Genomic DNA, 19,051 nt, shown 5'->3' on the forward strand with positions numbered 1-19,051 from the left:
AGACTGCACCATCTACTCTACCAACAGACTGCACCATCTACACTACCAACAGACTGCACCATCTACACTACCAACAGACTGCACCATCTACTCTACCAACAGACTGCACCATCTACACTACCAACAGACTGCACCATCTACTCTACCAACAGACTGCACCATCTACACTACCAACAGACTGCACCGTCTACTCTACCAACAGACTGCACCATCTACACTACCAACAGACTGCACCATCTACACTACCAACAGACTGCACCATCTACACTACCAACAGACTGCACCATCTACACTACCAACAGACTGCACCATCTACTCTACCAACAGACTGCACCATCTACTCTACCAACAGACTGCACCATCTACACTACCAACAGACTGCACCATCTACTATACCAACATCATGCAACAATCTCAAAGTTTCTTTGGACAAACAACTGATTTTCACTCTCGGTTCTTGCCTCTGGACCATGTCTCAGGACTACTGGCCTGATGACTCCTGGCTGTCCCCGTCCCCAGTTCACCTGGTCATGATGCTGATCCAGTTTCTGCTGTTCTGCCTTGAACCCTGGACCTGCTACCTTATCCTGGACCTGCTGTTTCCACCCTCTCTCTCTGTCTCGACCTCTGAATGCTTGGCTATGAAAAGCCAAATGTAATTTACTCCTGACCTGTTGCACCCTCTACAACCACTGTGATTATTATTTGATCCTGCTGGTCATCTATAAATATTTGAAGATCGATCTAGCCTTAATGGCCATGTACTGTTATAATCTCCACTGGCACAGCCAGAAGAGGGCTGGCCCACCCCTTAGAGCCTGGTTCCTCTCTACGTTTCTTCATAGGTTCCCTGCCTATCTAGGGAGTTTTTCCTACCTACTCTGCTTCTACAGTACACCTGCATTGCTTGCTGCTTGCTGTTTGTGGTTTTAGGCTGGGTTTCTGTATAAGCACTTTGTGACCTATGCTGATGTAAATAGGTTTTTATAAAAACATTTGATAGACTGATTGCATCTACTACTTGCTAGCTAACGTTAGCTGGCAGGCGCTAGCTAGTTATCTGTTGGAACATAACGACATCACCATGAAGAGGATCTCGACGTGTACCATGAAGAAAGATAGTGAAACATTTCAGAGAAGAGGTCAGCTCCTCTGAACATAGCTGTGAGCCGCTGTGCCGCTCCTTAAATTCTCCACTCTGTCATTCCACTTAATAATAAACAAAGATCCCAGAAATGTTCCAGACGCACAAAAAGCTTATTTCTCTCAAATGTTGTGCACACATTTGTTTACATCCCTGTTAGTGAGCATTTCTCTTTTGCCAAGATAATCCATCCACCTGACATGTGTGGCATATCAAGAAGCTGATTAAACAGCATGATCATTACACAGGTGCACCTTGTGCTGGGGACAATAAAAGGTCATTCTAAAATATGCAGATTGTTCACACAACACAATGCTACAGATGTCTCAGGTTACAAGGGAGCATGCAATTGGCATGGTGACTGCAGGAATGTCCACCAGAGCTGTTGTCAGAGAATTGAATATTCATTTTTCTACCATAAGCCGCCTCCAACGTTGTTGTAGAGAATTTTGCAGTACGTCCAACTGGCCTCACAACCATAGACCACGTGTAACCACGCCAACCCAAGATCTCCACATCCAGCTTCTTCACCTGCGGGATCATCTGAGACCACTGATGAAACAGTATGTTTGCTCAACCAAACAATTTTATGCACAAACTCTCAGAAACCGTCTCAGGGAAGCTCATGCATCTGCCACTATCACCTCATTGTCATGACTGTCCTGTGAGGATCCCAATGGGTCAGATCAGCTTGGCAATGGATGACAGTAACTATACCCTCTGGGAAGGAGGGAGCTGCTGGGGGGTTGACAGTTCACACCCTGTTGTAAATTAAAGGAGAGGAGATCTAGGGTCTCCCTCTCCAAAATCCACAAAGGAATGTTCCTTTGTCTCCAGAGACAGTTTCTCGCTGAAACTCTAACACGTTCTAAAGCAAATACTGGAACAATATTTCTAACATAAGAGCGTGGGGAATGGTCAGAGGTGATCTAAGGAATAATAATGTGATATGGTTTGTTATTTGTGACGTAATTAAAAAGGTTATAAAGGAAATACTGTACCTTGAAAAGTTTATACACTACGCTACGGGCGGCGTTTCGTGTGCGAAGTATTTGATTACTGTGAGAATAGTTCTAAAATGCATCAACGATAAGTGTCACGACTTCTGCCGAAGTGGTTGCCCCTCCTTGTTCGGGTGGTACTCGGCGATCGACGTCACCGGTCTTCTAGCCACCATTGATCAGTTTTTCATTTTCCATTGGTTTTGTCTGGTCTCCTTACACACCTGTTTCTTATCCCAGTAATTACATGTTGTGTATTTAACCCTCTGTTTCCCCTCATATCCTTGTCGGTGATTGTTTGTTATGTTATGTACGTGTTGATTATGTATCGGTGTGCGACGGGTTATTGTTTACCCGGATTATTGAGTACGTTGGTTTTGGAGTTTGTTTTTTAAAATAAATACTCAATTTTTAACCACTTTGGTTTCTCCTGTGCCTGACTTCCCTGCCACCTACATACACGGATTATGACAGATAAGTGTCCCTCTCTCTCTCCCTCCCTCTTCATCTTCTTTGTTACAAGCTGCCATATGTTGGCAGTTCGCTAGGGATCTGTTTCTAATGTATTAAGTGTGTATGTTATCCTATGTTATCATTTAGTTAGCTAGGAAATAAATAACTCAACCAATTTGTGTAGTACTGAATCACAAGTAAGGTTGGGTTTTTTGCGGATGCAGGAAGGTTACGACTGTTCAGAATGATGATGTGATACGAGGTTATGATTTAATATGTTGACTGTTCTAATGGATGTGATAGGTAAAGACCTTTGGAGTTTAATTCAGGAGATGGTAACGCTTTAAACAACCGCTCTCATGGTGCCCCAAATTCCTAATGAGTTAATTGTTACATGATTAATTGAATCGGGTAACAATTAAACAGTTAGTGGATTGAATAAATAACAGTCATCAGATTAATGAAAGTATAGTCACAACATCATGTTAATGCACGGCCCCATGTCACAAGGATCTGGACACAATTCCTGGAAGCTGAAAATGTCCCAGTTCTTCCATGGCCTGCATGCTCGTTGAGCATGTTTGGGATGCTCTGGATCGACGTGTACGACAGAGTGTTCCAGTAACTGTCAATATCCAGCAACTTGGCACAGCCATTGAAGAGGACAACATTCCACAGGCCACAATCAATAGACTGATCAACCCTATGCGAAGGAGATGTGTCGTGCCGCATGAGGCAAATTGTGGTCACACCAGATACTGACTGGTTTTCTAATCCACCTTTTTTTAAGGTATCTGTGACCAACATATGCATATCTGTATTACCATTCATGGACTAGGTCTTTATTTCAATTGACTGATTTCCTTATATGAACTGTAACTCAGTAAAATCTGTGAAAAGTGTTGCATGTTACATTTATGATTTTGTTCAGTATAAGTTCTGTATAAGTACATTGTTTCGTTTATCTTCATTTGCTTCCTCTGTAAACGCCATCACGGCGTAGTGGGCCGCGTCAGTGTGTTATCCTCAAAGAAGGTATTTAGCTTGTCCGGGAGCAAGACGTCGGTGTCCGTGACGTGGCTGGTTTTCTTTTTGTAGTCCGTGATTGTCTGTAGACCCTGCCACATACGTCTCATGTCTGAGCCGTTGAATTGCGACTCCACTTTGTTCTTACACTGACATTTCGATTGTTTGATTGCCTTGTGGAGGGAATAACTACACTGTTCGTATTCGACCATATTCCTGGTCACGTTTCCATGGTTAAGTGCGGTTTTTCGCGCTTTCAGTTTTCACATCCTTAAAAACTAACTCACGGAATCAGCGTAGAAATCAATATTATTATCTGAGACTACCCGAGACATGTCCCATTCCACGTGATCAAAACAATCTTGAAGCGTGGATTCTGATTGGTCAGAGCAGCTTTGAATAGTCCTTGTCACGGGTACATCCTGTTTGAGTTTCTGCCTATAAGAAGAGAGGATCAAAATGGAGTCATGGTCAGATTTGCTTAAAGGAGGGCGGGGGAGGCCATTGTATTCATAGTGGAAGTTAGAGTAGCAATGATCCAGTGTTTTGCCAGCTCGGGTACTACAATCAAAACACTGATAGAATTTAGGTAGCCTTGTTCTCAAATTTGCTTTGTTAAAATCCCCAGCTACAATAAATGCAGCCTCAGGATATATGGTTTCCAGTTTCCATAGAGTCCAGGGAAGTTCCTTGAGGGCCGTCGTGGTATCGGCTTGAGGGGGGATATACACGGCTGTGACAATAACCGACGAGAATTCTCTTGGGAGATAATTACGGTCGGCATTTGATTGTGAGGAATTCTATGTCAGGTGAACAAAAGGATTTGAGTTCCTGTATGTTGTTACAGTTACACCATGTGTCGTTAACCGTGAAACATACACCCCCACCCTTCTTCTTTCCATCGAGATGTTGATTTCTTTTGGCGTGAAACATAAAGAAACCCGGTGGCTGTAACAACACTGGCAGCATACACCAAGGGAGCCATGTTTCAGTGAAACAGAGTATGTTCGTCACGTCCTGACCAGTAAAGGGGTTGTTTGTTATTATAGTTTGGTCAGGACGTGGCAGGGGGTATTTGTTTTATATGGTTCGGGGTGTGTGTGTATGTAGAGGGGTGTTTGGTTTATGTATTCCGGGGGTTTTGTCATTGTTCTATGTTAGTGTATTTCTTTGTTCTGTCTAGTCATTTCTATTTCTATGTTTAGGTAATTGGGGTTGGGGCCTTCAATTGGAGGCAGCTGTCTATCGTTGCCTCTGATTGAAGGTCCTATAAATAGGAATGTGTTTGTCATGGGATTTGTGGGAGGTTGTTCTTTGCATAGCTGTGTGTTGCCTGCAAGACTGTTTGTCGTCCATTTATCGTTTTCTTGTTTTGTTTATTAAGTGTTCACATTAAAAGTTAAATATGAGCACTCAACCCGCTGCGCCTTGATCCAGCCATTACGACGACCGTTACAATGTTACAATCCCTGATGTCTCTCTGGAAAGCAACTCTTTCCCTAATTTTGTCTACCTTGTTATCTAGAGACTGGACATTAGCGGTAAATATACTCAGAAGCGGTGGGTGGTGTGCGCGCCTCTGAAGTCTGACCAGAGGGCCGCTCTGTCTTCCTCTTCTGCGGCTACGTTGTTTTAGGTCAGCCTCTGGAATCAGTTCAAATGCCTTGGGTGGTTCGGACAATGGATACGCTTCGGGAAAGTTGTATTCCTGGTGGTGGTGCTGGTAAGTTAATGTCACTCTGATAAACAATAGTTTTTCCCTGCTGTATGTAATAACACTTAAGATTTTCTTGGCTAACAATGTAAGAAATAATACATAAAAAAACAAAATACTGCAAAGTTTCCTAAGGACTAGAAGCGAGGCGACCCTCTCTGTCAGCGACAACTTGAGGAGAGTGGAGAGGAAGGGAGAGGAAGGGAGAGGAGAGGAGAGTGGAGAGGAAGGGAAAGGGGAGAGGAGGAAAGGAGAATTGAGATGATAGGAGAGGAAGGTGTAGGGAGAGGAGAGGGGAGAGGAGGAAAGGAGAAGAGATGAGAGGGAAGGAGTGGAGAGTGGAGGAGAGGAGAATAGAGGAAAGTGGAGGAGAGGAGAGGAAAGGAAAGGAGAGGTTTAGTGAGATGATTGGAGTGGAGGGTGTAGGGAGAGGAGCTTCAGATCTCTGCTCTTTTCCACAACCCACTCATATCTGCATCCCAAATGGCAACCTATTCCCCTACGGGACAAAAGTTGTGCACTCTACAGTATAGGGAAAAGGGTGCCATTTGGGACACGGTCCCTCTTAACATCACAAATAGCCAGTTACGTTAATGGCTGCCTGCCTTGGCAGTTACCTTAATGGCTGCCTGACTTGGCTGACAACGGCGGCCTGTGATCATAGACAGAGGTCAGCGTCCCAAATGAAACCCTATTCCCTTTATAGTGCACTACTTTTGACCAAGGCTCAGAGGGAATAGGTTATCATTTGGTACGCATCCCAAGACAACTTCCTTCAATGCCGTTAGAGAAGTAGGTGTAGCCTTAACCTTTAGCTTAGCAGTAAAAATAGCCCAGGACATAAAACATTAAGTTAATTAACAGAGCACTACTGTGCAAAGTCTACAATCAAACAAATCAAATCAGCCCATGTGGCAGACTGTAGGAGATGCCCAGTACTTAGTAAAAGGCCATTTGGCAGAATGTAGGAGAATTCCAGTACTTAGTAACAAACAGGTCATTTGACAGACTGTAGGAGAAGTCCAGTACTTTGTATGTAAGGGAAGACCCCCCTGAAATGGACAAAAATGAATGGGAACATATTGGCACCGTACGAAACATATACACGATGTCCAATACCACTCAAATGGATGGCATTTCATTCAAAGCTTATGGCAAATGTCATATGGCAAATGCCAAGTGTCACACAGCAAAAATCCAATAGATGGCGAGCGCGCTCCACAGTAAATTTTCCAATTGCAAATGCACATCAAGTCAAGACCTAAGGGTTAAATTGTGAAAATTAGAAAAAAAATATCAAAAACGTATCACCCCCTTAAAAAAGTGCTTTCTGGACCGTTTTTCGAAATTCTTTCGATTTGTTTGTCAATTATACATGTATAAGAACTGTATGAACATACTTTTGTCATATTTTATTGTCATATTTTTTTTACTTGTCCATAAGGCATATGTTTTTTCCATTTACAATATGATTTCACAGGAAGTCAAAAGGGCAAGTCAAAAATCAGTGAACCATTGCCAAATGCCATAAGAAATGTCCAAATGCAATATGAACATTTTGAAAGTGCCAAATCAGGATGTTATGTCCATTTGTCATGTACGATCTTAAGAAGTCGGTTTCCAAACCCAAAAGTCAGTGAACCATGTCCAAATAGCATTTATACTGCCCAAATGATATATAGCACTATGTTAAGCAATGAATCAACCTAGATGGTCTATTTGTCATGTATGATGAGGGAGAAGTGGGACTGTTGTTTTTTAACGATTTTTTGAAAAACATCCAAAATGACCAGGGACGCCCCCTATTGGATGAGCACAAGTGGGGGGTGCTCGCTTCCCAACCATAGATCCCTTGCTCCAACTATCACATATTTCAGAGCAGGCCCATAATTCACAGCGCCTTCAGTTTAAACCATAATAAAAACATAAAACACGTAGTTATGTTCTAGCTGCGGGTCAAGTTCTGACATTATGTGTAGGCCTAGCTGAGGCGACCCCAAAACCCAAGTTTCGGCTCGATAGGTCATTTGGAGCCCGAGCAGCGACCTTAATTGGTGCTGAAAATCCACATTTCCGGGCGTTGCAACGGGGTCCTTGAATGAGTTATCTGACAGAAATGTTAGGGTCCATCTCTATGGGCCAAGGAGGTTACAATGTACCTAGTCTTGCGACTCTGGGACTTTTTCTAAATGTCGTCATTTTCGTGATGGTCAAAATGATTTGAAGTTATTGCAAATGTACGACGCTGTTTCTCGGTCTGAGAACCTTCTAGAGCCACATAACTCACCATGAACTATCGACTTGAGCTCTAGAACAGGTTTCTAAAGTTTCAGAGCTCTAGGTCTGACGGTTCTTTGATCGTTCGAACGAAGGTAACTATTGCAGGCTCTGAGTGTCTCTAAGCCCCACACTGTGTCACTCCATCCTGGCTGTGTGTTTGTGTGTGTGTGTGTGTGTGTGAGTTTTTCTTGGAAATCTGATGGGAGTAATGACTGATTTACAGTTCATGAGGGTTGCCTAATCACACATATGAAGTTTTGGAAAGATCTGACTTTTTTAACCCTTCGAAACAGCCCCAATGACCCCAATTTATGGGACTTCCGGTTGGCACAGGAAGCTGAAAGTAAACACATATCCTCATTGGGGTAGGCTTTTACAGAATCCTGAGTTTAAAGTCTTTACGTTAAGAATTGACTGATTTACACAGGGTTGAACGCAATGTTTTCACAAACTGTAGGTTGGGTATATCAAAACAACTTTAGGGTGAATTTAACAACTTCCGGTTGCTCCAGGAAGCTTAGAATCAACACAGGTAGACCTCATAGTGGCCTGATGGATTGTCATTGAAGACAGGTTCATAAGGCATTCATAACCTACATAGGCTTCAGGTTGAATTAAGGGGAGCAAGCAATGTATTCCCATGGGAAGAGAAGTCATTGCAAACTGTTTGATGTAAACACCTTCTTTTCACTGTTAAGGGTTAATGCCTTAACAGTCTGAATACACTGCAACTGGATCTGTAACTTTTTTGGGAAAAAAAAAACATTTCTTTGACCATCACCAAATGTACATTGTACGATTTCTAAATTACGATAGAGAAATGGCTGGTTGTTTTTTTCCTGACACCGTAGGTTCATGTACTTTGACGTGAAGCGGTCAAATTAGCGCTCTATTTTCGTTTTTGACCTTTAATGCCAGAAAAATGGCCTTAGCACAAAAATCTTTGAGACCTCGATGCCATCTTGTTTCTGGGCTAACAGCCCATTAGTCCAATCCTACGCTCACCAAGTTTCGTCTTCGAAGACACCACTTTTCCGTACTTTTTATTTTTTACATTTTGAAACAAGTTTTTTTTTTTCATGTCACTTCACCAATTTGAACTATTTTGTGTATGTCCATTACAAGAAATCCAAATAAAAATCAATTTAAATTACAGGTTGTAATGCAACAAAATAGGTAAAACGCCAAGGAGGATGAACACTTTTGCAAGGCACTGTAAGTGGTTAAATATACAAAGGAGCATTTGGGCAAAGCTATTAATCCATTAGAATAAAATCCGACTTCAACGTGATTATAGTGCATTCTACTCGTCATCCCCCAATTAAAGCATGTAACTTGTGGACAGTCAGATACAGTAAGCCTATCTTTAATAAAAGTCATCACAATAGGTCACAAGAGGTTCATTAGTTTTGATTTTCCTTTTTTCTTCCTTCATTAGTACTCCTCTATTAGTACTCACAGTAGGCCAGAGAGAGAGATCAGATGAAGTCGTTAGTACTCAGACTAGGCCAGTTTGTGGTCAATATTAATCACAATAGGTTAGAGAGAGATACAGAGAGAGATCAGATGAAGCTCCCTGATGATTACACCACTAGACACAGCTCTCTGTATTACACAGCTCTCTGTATTACACAGCTCTCTGTATTATTCCACTAGACACAGCTCTCTGTATTATTCCCCTAGACACAGCTCTCTGTATTAATCCACTAGACACAGCTCTCTGTATTATAACACTAGATACAGCTCTCTGTATTATAACACTAGATACAGCTCTCTGTATTACACAGCTCTCTGTATTATACCACTAGATACAGCTCTCTGTATTATTCCCCTAGACACAGCTCTCTGTATTAATCCACTAGACACAGCTCTCTGTATTATGCCACTAGATACAGCTCTCTGTATTATACCACTAGATACAGCTCTCTGTATTATTCCCCTAGACACAGCTCTCTGTATTAATCCACTAGACACAGCTCTCTGTATTAATCCACTAGACACAGCTCTCTGTATTATACCACTAGATACAGCTCTCTGTATTATACCACTAGATACAGCTCTCTGTATTATTCCACTAGATACAGCTCTCTGTATTACACAGCTCTCTGTATTAATCCACTAGACACAGCTCTCTGTATTAATCCACTAGACACAGCTCTCTGTATTATTCCACTAGACACAGCTCTCTGTATTAATCCACTAGACACAGCTCTCTGTATTATACCACTAGATACAGCTCTCTGTATTATACCACTAGATACAGCTCTCTGTATTACACAGCTCTCTGTATTATTCCACTAGACACAGCTCTCTGTATTATTCCACTAGACACAGCTCTCTGTATTATACCACTAGATACAGCTCTCTGTATTAATCCACTAGATACAGCTCTCTGTATTATTCCCCTAGACACAGCTCTCTGTATTAATCCACTAGACACAGCTCTCTGTATTATACCACTAGATACAGCTCTCTGTATTACACAGCTCTCTGTATTAATCCACTAGATACAGCTCTCTGTATTATACCACTAGATTCAACTCTCTGTATTACACAGCTCTCTGTATTACACCACTAGATACAGCTCTCTGTATTACACAGCTCTCTGTATTATACCACTAGATACAGCTCTCTGTATTACACCACTAGATACAGCTCTCTGTATTACACATCTATCTGTATTACACAGCTCTCTGTATTACACAGCTCGCTGTATTAATCCCCTCGATACAGCTCTCTGTATTACACCACTAGACACAGCTCTCTGTATTATTCCACTAGATACAGCTCTCTGTATTACACCACTAGACACAGCTCTCTGTATTATTCCACTAGATACAGCTCTCTGTATTATACCACTAGATTCAACTCTCTGTATTACACAGCTCTCTGTATTATACCACTAGATACAGCTCTCTGTATTATTCCACTAGATACAGCTCTCTGTATTATTCCACTAGATACAGCTCTCTGTATTACACAGCTCTCTGTATTATACCACTAGATTCAACTCTCTGTATTACACAGCTCTCTGTATTATACCACTAGATTCAACTCTCTGTATTACACAGCTCTCTGTATTATTCCACTAGACACAGCTCTCTGTATTAATCCACTAGATACAGCTCTCTGTATTATTCCACTAGACACAGCTCTCTGTATTATTCCACTAGATACAGCTCTCTGTATTAATCCACTAGATACAGCTCTCTGTATTAATCCCCTAGATACAGCTCTCTGTATTAATCCACTAGATACAGCTCTCTGTATTAATCCCCTAGACACAGCTCTCTGTATTAATCCACTAGATACAGCTCTCTGTATTAATCCCCTAGACACAGCTCTCTGTATTAATCCCCTAGATACAGCTCTCTGTATTATACCACTAGACACAGCTCTCTGTATTAATCCCCTAGACATAGCTCTCTGTATTACACAGCTCTCTGTATTAATCCCCTAGACACAGCTCTCTGTATTAATCCACTAGATACAGCTCTCTGTATTACACAGCTCTCTTTATTAATCCCCTAGATACAGCTCTCTGTATTATTCCACTAGATACAGTTCTCTTTGCTACCAAGCCCTGTTACTGATAACCAAGCATCCCTCCTGACTCAATTCTCACCATCTTTCATCCTTCTGATCAAAGCCTTTATTTGGAATGTATTTCTGAGGTTCCTTCCCTAATAGCACCCTATCCCCTACTTCACTCCTCAGACGTAATTCACTTTATGAGGAACAAGGTGCATTCGGGACAAAGCGTTTGACAAGCAATGTGATATTGGATCTTTAGGCATGCTATTAGTTTGAGAAATAATTTTCCAGATATTTCAAATAAATCACCAATATAGTTTCTTCTTTCTGTGAGTGTTGGGGAGGCTTATAGCCTCCAATGTCTTTGTCTCCTCTCTCTCCTTTCCTCCTCTCTCTCCGTGCCACTGCTCTCTCCTTTCCTTCCTTGTCAAATCAGTGAAGTGAAGTGAGGAGGCAAAGAGAAATTGTCAAAATATCAGAGCAAGAGTGAGGCGAGAGAGAGAGCTGTATCTAGTGGAATATCCAATGAGTCGTGTCTCAGAGGTTTCTTTAAGCACTCAACCTGCTCTCATCAATTCCAACGGCTGAATTGTTATTGGTTTGCAGTGATTAGGTCTGAGCCTCGTTCAACAATATTCTGCAATTAAAATCAAATCCCTTATTTAAAATATCTTGCTAAATGAGAAAAGAGGCTTCATCAGCGTGGGTTTAGAGAAAGGACAGACAAAGGAAGCATGGTGGTTTTGTTATCTGGCCTCTGCTCCTCCCCCAACCCAACACAGCTGAGCTGGGTCATTTTATGCTCCAATTCCTTTCCTTAAATTACGCAAAAGGCATAAAATATGAACAAGCCAGAGAGATATTTTGAGATCGGTCATGTGATGAGTGACATAAATACTTAACCACCACTTTAAATCAAACATTTTACCGTGTCACGTGTTTTAAATACTACTGTATGGATTTATTAAACGCTATAGAGAAAAGGTTTCTAATATTCCTATGATCTGTTGTAATGAAAGACAACACGGTGAGTGTATCATAGTAGACTATGTATCGCATGGTAATCAGGGTGAATATTTCTTCACCCCGTGCTGTGAGTTTAATGTTTCTGTAGTCACATGGTTCAGAAAGCCATAACACAAATTGTTCTTTTCCAAATAGATTTTTCGATCATCTGTAAAATCTGTGATATTCACTTTGAATCTGTGCACATAAAATAGGGTGAAAAGTGCTCTCTCTCTCGATCTCTCACTTGCTCTCTCTCTTTCCCTCTCTCCCTAGGTCCCTCTCCCTCTCTCTCTCTCTCTCTCTTTCCCTCTCTCCCTAGGTCCCTCTCCCTCTCTCTCTCTCTCTCTCTCTCTCTTTCCCTCTCTCCCTAGGTCCCTCTCCCTCTCTCTCTCTCTTTCCCTCTCTCCCTAGGTCCCTCTCCGTCTCTCTCTCTCTCTTTCCCTCTCTCCCTAGGTCTCTCTCCCTCTCTCTCCTTCCCTCTCCCTAGGTCTCTCTCCCTCTCTCTTTCGCTCTCTTCCTATCTCTCGTGAAATAAACAAAACAAAAAATTAACAGTAAACATTACACTCACAAAAGTTCCAAATGAATAAAGACATTTAAAATGTCATATTATGTGCAAATAGTTAAAGTACAAAAGGGAAATTAAATAAACATAAATATGGGTTGTATTTACAATGGTGTTTGTTCTTCACTGGTTGACCTTTTCTTGTGGCAACAGGCCACAAATCTTGCTGCTGTGATGGAACACTGAGGTATTTCACCCAGTAGATATGGGAGTTTATCAAGATGGGATTTTGGTTTCTAATTCTTTGTGGATCTGTGTAATCTGAGGGAAATATGTGTCTCTAATTTGGTGAAACATTTGGCAGGAGGTTAGGAAGTGCAGCTCAGTTTCCACCTCATTTTGTGGGCAGTGTTGCACATAGCCTGACTTCTCTTGAGAGCCAGGTCTGCCTACGGCTGCCTTTCTCAATAGCAAGGCTATGCTCACTGAGTCTGTACATAGTCAAAGCTTTCCTTAATGTTGCATCAGTCACAATAGTCAGGTATTCTGCCACTGTGTACTCTCTGTTTAGGGCCAAATAGCATTCTAGTTTGCTCTGTTTTTTTGGTAATTCTTTCCAATGTGTGAAGTAATTATCTTTTTGTTTTCACATGATTTGGTTGGATCTAATTTTGTTGCTGTCCTGGGCCTCTGTGGGGTCTGTTTGTGTTTGTGAACAGATCCCCAGGACCAGCTAGCTTAGGGGACTCTTCTCCAGGTTCATCTCTCTGTAGGTGATGGCTTTGTTATGGAAGGTTTGGGAATCACTTCCTTTTAGGTTGTTGTAGAATTTATCAGCTCTTTTCTGGATTTTGAATAGGCTGCTAACGGCCTAATGCTGCTCTGCGTGCATTTTTTGTTGTTTTACACTGTACATGGAGGACATTTCTGTCTCACTCTCTCTCATAGCTCTTCTGCCTCCAATATGTCATTTAAAAACATGGTAAATATGAAACATTATTTAAGACAGAGTGTATGGTCAATAGACAGCAGCTCGCTGTAGATTACATTTATTTAAATCATTTTATTTAACAAACAAACAGCAGGACCTCAGAATATTCTTTATTCAGCTATTTTCTAAGTAATGACCATTCTTCAGTAAACTTACATTGCCTCCCCTGACATCTATCTAGCGTTTTGGGTTTGGAGTCTATATTAACATCCATCCATTTGTTTCTGCATTGGATTATATGAATACATTGCATTATGTGACTAGAAACATTAGCATAAACCCTCCTTCTCTTTTGTGAATTATATAAGGCTAAACTAGACAGTGTTGGGTGAAGGACATGTACCTCTGGCAGAGAGAGTTAGGTAGAGAGAAAGTGGGGGGAGAGTGAGAGATAGAGAGCGTGAAAGTGGGGGGAGAGTGAGAGATAGAGAGCGTGAAAGTGGGGGGAGAGTGAGAGATAGAGAGCGTGAAAGTGGGGGGAGAGTGAGAGATAGAGAGCGTGAAAGTGGGGGGAGAGTGAGAGATAGAGAGCGTGAAAGTGGGGGAGAGTGAGAGATAGAGAGCGTGAAAGTGGGGGGAGAGTGAGAGATAGAGAGCGTGAAAGTGGGGGGAGAGTGAGAGAGAGAGAGCGTGAAAGTGGGGGGAGAGTAGAGAGAGAGAGCGTGAAAGTGGGGGGGAGAGTGAGAGAGAGAGCGTGAAAGTGGGGGGAGAGTGAGAGATAGAGAGCGTGAAAGTGGGGGGGAGAGTGAGAGATAGAGAGCGTGAAAGTGGGGGGGAGAGTGAGAGATAGAGAGCGTGAAAGTGGGGGGAGAGTGAGAGATAGAGAGCGTGAAAGTGGGGGGAGAGTGAGAGATAGAGAGCGTGAAAGTGGGGGGGAGAGTGAGAGATAGAGAGCGTGAAAGTGGGGGAGAGTGAGAGATAGAGAGAGTGAAAGTGGGGGGAGAGTGAGAGATAGAGAGCGTGAAAGTGGGGGGAGAGTGAGAGATAGAGAGCGTGAAAGTGGGGGGAGAGTGAGAGATAGAGAGCGTGAAAGTGGGGGGGAGAGTGAGAGATAGAGAGCGTGAAAGTGGGGGGAGAGTGAGAGAGAGAGCGTGAAAGTGGGGGGAGAGTGAGAGAGAGAGCGTGAAAGTGGGGGGAGAGTGAGAGATAGAGAGCGTGAAAGTGGGGGGAGAGTGAGAGAGAGAGCGTGAAAGTGGGGGGGAGAGTGAGAGAGAGCGTGAAAGTGGGGGAGAGTGAGAGATAGAGAGCGTGAAAGTGGGGGAGAGTGAGAGAGAGCGTGAAAGTGGGGGGAGAGTGAGAGAGAGAGCGTGAAAGTGGGGGGAGAGTGAGAGATAGAGAGCGTGAAAGTGGGGGGAGAGTGAGAGATAGAGAGCGTGAAAGTGGGGGGAGAGTGAGAGATAGAGAGCGTGAAAGTGGGGGGAGAGTGAGAGATAGAGAGTGTGAATGGTCAATTGATTGATCAATTAGTACAAAGCTGAACTCCAAAATCTAATTGACCCCCTCAAAATTGGTGAATATCACTTTTGGTTAAAACTGAAAAGATAACATATTTTTCTGTCAGTACAAGTTTTCCTTTGCGCAATATATGACCCCCCTCAGAATCCCTGTTACGCCTCTTGGAAGAAACGCAACACCCTGCTACAATCAACTCCCCGTGGAGGTAAAGAGGTATGGGACTGTAGGTGGAGGTATAGAGGTATGGGACTGTAGGTGGAGGTATAGAGGTATGGGACTGTAGGTGGAGGTATAGAGGTATGGGACTGTAGGTGGAGGTTTAGAGGTATGGGACTGTAGGTGGAGGTATAGAGGTGTGTGACTGTAGGTGGAGGTATAGAGGTATGGGACTGTAGGTGGAGGTATAGAGGTATGGGACTGTAGGTGGAGGTATAGAGGTATGGGACTGTAGGTGGAGGTATAGAGGTATGGGACTGTAGGTGGAGGTATAGAGGTATGGGACTGTAGGTGGAGGTATAGAGGTATGGGACTGTAGGTGGAGGTATAGAGGTGTGTGACTGTAGGTGGAGGTATAGAGGTATGGGACTGTAGGTGGAGGTATAGAGGTATGGGACTGTAGGTGGAGGTATAGAGGTATGGGACTGTAGGTGGAGGTATAGAGGTATGGGACTGTAGGTGGAGGTATAGAGGTATGGGACTGTAGGTGCGGGTATAGAGGTATGGGACTGTAGGTGGAGGTATAGAGGTATGGGACTGTAGGTGGAGGTATAGAGGTATGGGACTGTAGGTGGAGGTATAGAGGTAAGGGACTGTAGGTGGAGGTATAGAGGTATGGGACTGTAGGTGGAGGTATAGAGGTATGGGACTGTAGGTGGAGGTATAGAGGTATGGGACTGTAGGTGGAGGTATAGAGGTATGGGACTGTAGGTGGAGGTATAGAGGTATGGGACTGTAGGTGCGGGTATAGAGGTATGTGACTGTAGGTGGAGGTATAGAGGTATGGGACTGTAGGTGGAGGTATAGAGGTATGGGACTGTAGGTGGAGGTATAGAGGTATGGGACTGTAGGTGGAGGTATAGAGGTATGGGACTGTAGGTGCGGGTATAGAGGTATGGGACTGTAGGTGGAGGTATAGAGGTATGGGACTGTAGGTGGAGGTATAGAGGTATGTGACTGTAGGTGGAGGTATAGAGTTATGGGACTGTAGGTGGAGGTATAGAGGTATGGGACTGTAGGTGCGGGTATAGAGGTATGGGACTGTAGGTGGAGGTATAGAGGTATGGGACTGTAGGTGGAGGTATAGAGGTATGGGACTGTAGGTGGAGGTATAGAGGTATGGGACTGTAGGTGGAGGTATAGAGGTATGGGACTGTAGGTGGAGGTATAGAGGTGTGTGACTGTAGGTGGAGGTATAGAGGTATGGGACTGTAGGTGCGGGTATAGAGGTATGTGACTGTAGGTGCGGGTATAGAGGTATGTGACTGTAGGTGTGAGTATAGAGGTATGGGACTGTAGGTGGAGGTATAGAGGTATGGGACTGTAGGTGGAGGTATAGAGGTATGGGACTGTAGGTGGAGGTATAGAGGTATGGGACTGTAGGTGGAGGTATAGAGGTATGGGACTGTAGGTGGAGGTATAGAGGTATGTGACTGTAGGTGGAGGTATAGAGGTGTGTGACTGTAGGTGCGGGTATAGAGGTATGGGACTGTAGGTGCGGGTATAGAGGTATGGGACTGTAGGTGGAGGTATAGAGGTATGGGACTGTAGGTGCGGGTATAGAGGTATGGGACTGTAGGTGCGGGTATAGAGGTATGGGACTGTAGGTGGAGGTATAGAGGTATGGGACTGTAGGTGGAGGTATAGAGGTATGGGACTGTAGGTGGAGGTATAGAGGTATGGGACTGTAGGTGGAGGTATAGAGGTATGTGACTGTAGGTGGAGGTATAGAGGTATGGGACTGTAGGTGCGGGTATAGAGGTATGTGACTGTAGGTGGAGGTATAGAGGTATGGGACTGTAGGTGCGGGTATAGAGGTGTGTGACTGTAGGTGCGGGTATTGAGGTATGTGACTGTAGGTGGAGGTATAGAGGTATGGGACTGTAGGTGGAGGTATAGAGGTATGGGACTGTAGGTGGAGGTATAGAGGTATGGGACTGTAGGTGGAGGTATAGAGGTATGGGACTGTAGGTGGAGGTATAGAGGTATGGGACTGTAGGTGGAGGTATAGAGGTGTGTGACTGTAGGTGGAGGTATAGAGGTATGGGACTGTAGGTGGAGGTATAGAGGTATGGGACTGTAGGTGGAGGTATAGAGGTATGGGACTGTAGGTGGAGGTATAGAGGTATGGGACTGTAGGTGGAGGTATAGAGGTATGGGACTGTAGGTGCGGGTATAGAGGTATGTGACTGTAGGTGGAGGTATAGAGGTATGTGACTGTAGGTGGAGGTATAGAGGTGTGTGACTGTAGGTGCGGGTATAGAGGTATGGGACTGTAGGTGTGAGTATAGAGGTATGGGACTGTAGGTGTGAGTATAGAGGTATGGGACTGTAGGTGTGAGTATAGAGGTATGGGACTGTAGGTGCGGGTATAGAGGTATGTGACTGTAGGTGTGAGTAAGGATGACAGAGGCAGAATATATTACCGTTTACTGGGAATGTATTTCCTCAACACGGTATTGTGGGGAAAAGGGGCTGGACGGAACCAAAGCAAAGAAAGTAAAAGTTGAAGAGCCCCATTACCAACCTACCCACTACTTACCTGTCTTAGCACCACCTGGCGCGCTAACCAAACGACTCGGGGTGGTCCGCCCAGGTCTTTCCTAGTGTGCATAGACAGAGTACATACTACAGGTATATACATGTATGCCCGCAGGCCTCTTGCCTAAGCACTCCCAAGGTGCCTTTCCCCTTAGGAACAAATACAGAATAATTACTAACGTATAAAGCGAACAATTTCAATAATCCAAAACACAGTCCTTTTGAGATTCATCTGCTACAAAATACTTTACAACAATCATAGAGACCTACAACGAAACACAGGACATACCAAGAAGCTCTCCTTCCTAACGAAGGAACACTGGCTTTTCAAGCTGCAGCAGGAGTCTGTAATTGCAGACAGCTGTATCCCCTGATGAGAGGGTGGGTTCAGGGCTCCAATCTGCAATGGGGCCAACCAATCAGCTGCTTGAGGGAATCCAGGAAGTAATTTCCTGAAATACACACATGCATATACACAAACCCACAACATAGAAACTGGGGAATGTAACAATCCCCATATTACTCAGAGGAGATCTTCCCCACCCTTGAGGAAGAGATGTGCCATTTCCAGGCCCAGGGAAGTGTGCTCATCTGTGGGGACACAAATGTGCGCACAGGAACACTACCTGAACTACTGAGCACACGAGGAGCTTTATTACAGGCCATACTGTTTCTAACTGTCTTAATCTCCCCCATAGAAACAACAGTGACAGCACCATCAACAAAAACAGAAGGGCTCTGTAGAAGACTGGGTCTGTACTTTGTCAATGGTAGGTTACGGGGGGAATCTTTGTGGAGATTCACCTATTGCTCACCACTTGGCCACAGTACAGTAGACTATATGATTACAGACATTGACCCTTTCTCTCTCAGCTCATTCACCGTCAAGCCACTAACACCTCTGTCTGATCACAGCCAAATTACGTTGTTCCTCAAAAGAACAGACATGGAAACAACCACACATTCACAGCCCAGTAAGCTGTACATCAGAAATTCATACAGATGGGCCCAAAACAGCACAGAAGAATACCAGAAAGCAACCTGTAGCCAAAGTATCCAAACACTCTTAGATAACTTTCTGGATACCACATTCACTCACAGTAAAGAAGGCATCAATCTAGCAGTAAAAAACATAAACTATATATTCAGGCGAAACGGCAAAAGAAGCACAACTGAAATTGAT

This window comes from Salmo salar, chromosome ssa09 (assembly GCF_905237065.1).
Source record: "Salmo salar chromosome ssa09, Ssal_v3.1, whole genome shotgun sequence".
Lineage (NCBI taxonomy): Eukaryota > Metazoa > Chordata > Actinopteri > Salmoniformes > Salmonidae > Salmo > Salmo salar.